Here is a 4,033-nt window from a genome sequence, read left to right as displayed (position 1 = left end):
CATAAATGTGGGAATAGTGCCATTGTTGAGAATATAGCTTGGAATGAATCATGAATGTGGAATGTTGTGATTATAAGTAGTTTATAAATTACATTTAGAACATGGAATGACTATTATACGTGAGAGAAAGTAATACTGAATTATGACCATGATTATGGGGAAATTGGAGTGAAACTGTGAAAAGTGGATAATGTAGATAAATGATGATTGTTATTTACAATATTATGAATGATGTTATGGATGTTTGGGAGTTGATAAAGAATATGAGGAAAGTTGTATAAAGAAAGGAAATGTTGCCTCCAATTTTTCTCGCTTTAGTAAGCACGTTCTTATAATTGTTTAGCTAATGTTAATGCGAATTCTCTTGAAGGTAGAAACGTGGGCACTGAAGGAGAACAAGCAAGCGATAGATTAGTTAAACGAAAAAGGTATGTAAGGCTAGTCCTTTCTTTCTAAGGCATGAATCTTATGGCATGATTTTCCTCTTTCTTTAAGAATTTCCTACATTCCGAAAAAGCTAAGAGTCTATGTTCATAAATAGCCATATGAGATAAGAGATATCTTATGAGCACGATAACGATTATGATGAGCTTAAGTCTAAAGATTCTAGATCCATGATATGATGTTCCTATAGAGCTAATGATGCCTTCTATAATCCATTGAAGTTGCTTATTATATACACTCACCTTATATGCTAATTCGTTCAAGGTGAGGCAGAATGTTTATGAATGCTCCATAATGGAATCGGGGGTTCATGACTTTATGTCACCCCGATAAAGTATAGTTGTCTTTGAGTTTCTATGCATGCATTATGATGAGTATATGATGATGATGTTACACCGCGTCGATATGGCCGGGCAAATACCGCTAAGGCGGGCAGCGTATACACCATGTCCAGATGAAAGGCATGGGCGTACACCACTAAAGGTGGGCGGCTTGAGATGGTACCCGGACGCGGAGGCCCGGACGCAGGGCTAATGCTAATGATTATCACAATCCGTACCTATGTGGTCAGTAGCTTATACATATATGCATACATGATATGATGATGATTATGAAGTAAGCCAGCATGCATTATTTCTTTTATAATTGACAGTCAGTTACATATTGCTCCTCATTTGATGTTTCCTATCTCATTGACGTATTATCATTGTTTATGCCTTACATACTCAGTACAATGTTCGTACTGACGTCCGTTTTCTTTGGACGCCGTGTTCATACTCACAGTGTACAAAGGAGGTGATCAAGACTCGTGTAGAGCTATTAGTCGATTGGAGAGCACCCCATTATTCCGGAGGTGCCATTGACTTGTTCTTTTGATGTATATATTCATGTTTCGGGCATGACGGGTCATCCGTCCTGCCTTACATCTAGCACTTTAGTAGGCTAAACGGTATGCGTGGTTGTGGTAGTATGGTTCAACAAGTTTCTCATTATATATATATATATATATATATATATATATATATATATATATATATATATATATATATATATATATATATATATATATTATTATTTTGATAGCCGAAGGGCTCATGTATATAAAGTGAATATGTTCAAATGAAAATAGCTTTCTATGATTATGGGCATAAGATAAATGAATGAGTGCATAATGTGTATGAATGATTAATAGAATAAGCGGTGCTCGGTGGTTAGCCCCGGGTACCCGTCATGGCCCTAGTCAGGTCGTGACACTGGCCACCTGCGGGCATGACGCAGCATCCACAAACAAAAGGACGTCAGTACGAAGAATGTACTGACTATGTAAAGTATAATCAACATCATTATAGAAGTATAATAGACAACATAAGAAATAGCATAAGATGGGAGGTAGTTGAACCATCGTCATAAACACTTACTTGCTTTTCATAGGGACCTTCCATTTCTAATACGTGATTGTGCACATACATCTGTATCCGTATCCGTATTCGTATCCGTATTTATTTTCATAATCATATACATATTTATATTCATAGCATACCCGACCATGAAGGATCGGTGTCTCACATACCCGGCCATAGCAAGGCTCAGTGATTTATACATACCTGGCCCTACCAAGGCTCGGGGTTGTCTGTACCAAACTACTGTGGTGCGCGCGCGATACATATCATACCCGGCCCTATAAGCTCGGTGTTACGTAATAGTCATACTTAACCACATATACATAAGAGCTCATAAGTATCTTTGACATCATTACTATCATCGTTTCATTGCATCTATCCTTAGTAGGATCACTCATCATATAAGGAATTTCATAGAATCAGAACATAACGAGAATCACGAGCTTTAGTAGTTTTCAAAGATAATATCATTTGGAGTACATCATAGGCTCATGAAATAATAGATATAATGCAAGCGAAGTAACCATGCCTTATTGAAAGAAGGTTAGCCTTACATACCTTCCGTTCAGCTATTTTATCGCTTGAACGTTCTCCTTCAATGCTCACATTTAACCGCTTCATTAGAGTTTATACTAACATTAGAAAATCGATAGCTTAGCATACTTGACCTAAGCTAGAGAAAATTGGGCAACATCTCCTTTATTTATGCAACTTCCCCCATATCATATATCAACTCCCAAACATCTATAATAACATTCACAACATCATAACAATAGTCTTCATTCACCTACATTATCCATATTTCTCAATCCACTTCAAATCATCCATATTCATGGTCATGACACACTATTACATTCACTCATATACAATGTCTATCCATGTTTTTAAACGCCATTTATAACATAATCATAATCACAACATATCAAGAATCATGACTCAACCCAAGCTACTACTCAAAACATCACTATTCTCACATTCATGACCCATTTTCTATCTCCTTCTACAATCCAAGTATTTCAACCTCTCAATACCTTGGACAACATGGAAAGACCATAAAACTTACCTTAGATGGTGTAGGAATGGACTTTGGGTGGAAACACTTCACTTGACCAAAACCCTAGTTCCACCTCTACTTGGATTTCTTGTCTTGAATGAACTTTAATGAGTTTCTTACACTTGATTCTCTTGGTTTGATGAAGTTGATCATTAATACCTCTTGAATTCTTGTGGGAGAGGTGTGGAGAAATGTTCTAGAGAGTTCCTAGAGAGAAGGAAGTGAAAATGAAAATGACCTTGGTCCCCTTATTAATATCTCACAATCTATCCCGCTTGATTCACGGACAAACATACGGTCCGTATAAATTATACTCCACCGTATGTTTGGCCGTATACATTTGGTCCAAGGAAGAGCCGCCAATCGCAGTTGAATATACGGCCTAACATACGGCCAATATATTTATACGGCTGCGTATGTTGGGCGTATAACGCCCATATTTTTTTTCGAACTCGTTCTCGTCGACTCGTTTGATCTCCAATACTTATGGAACCTTCTTAACACTTTTTTAGCAACTCATTAATAATCTAAGGGACATTATAACTCTTCTCTAACACATCATTAAGTCGTCATTAATTCGATACTTGTAAATGCTTTCCGATACATACCGTATACCTTGCCTTCCTTGGAAAACTTTCTTCTCTTACTGATGTCTTTGAAATTCCGGGGTAATCAAAGGCTATTCTTACTTATCGAAACATCGTATACTTCATGCCCTTCATTAGTCTATTCACCGTGCATCAACGGAGAATTTTCTGAGGTGTAACAGTCATGTGGAGGAGCTAGAAAGTTGAAGAGGCTACATGGGAAGTAGAAAATAATATGAAATCCAGATAGCCTCATTTGTTCGAAGAGCGAGTAGAGAATGCTCAAGGTAAACTTCCATAGTCCTTGTAACGTCGTGTCTCATGTTTCACGCTCAAGTCACGCATCTCAGCACTCATGTCTCATATCTCATGCTTCGATATTCATGTTTCTATGTAATCACATCATTTCATGTTTCCATGTAATCACGTCATTTCATGTCCCATGTGTCATGTCATGTTTCCTTCACGTTCATATATTCAAGCCATTTCAGTCCCAATCTTAACCACGACCCATCATTTAAGGATGAATGATCCCAATGGAGAGATAT

Source organism: Lycium ferocissimum, chromosome 12, assembly GCF_029784015.1.
Source record: "Lycium ferocissimum isolate CSIRO_LF1 chromosome 12, AGI_CSIRO_Lferr_CH_V1, whole genome shotgun sequence".
NCBI lineage: Eukaryota > Viridiplantae > Streptophyta > Magnoliopsida > Solanales > Solanaceae > Lycium > Lycium ferocissimum.
The sequence above is the reverse complement of the archived record's forward strand: the minus strand, read 5'-3'. Positions refer to the sequence as shown.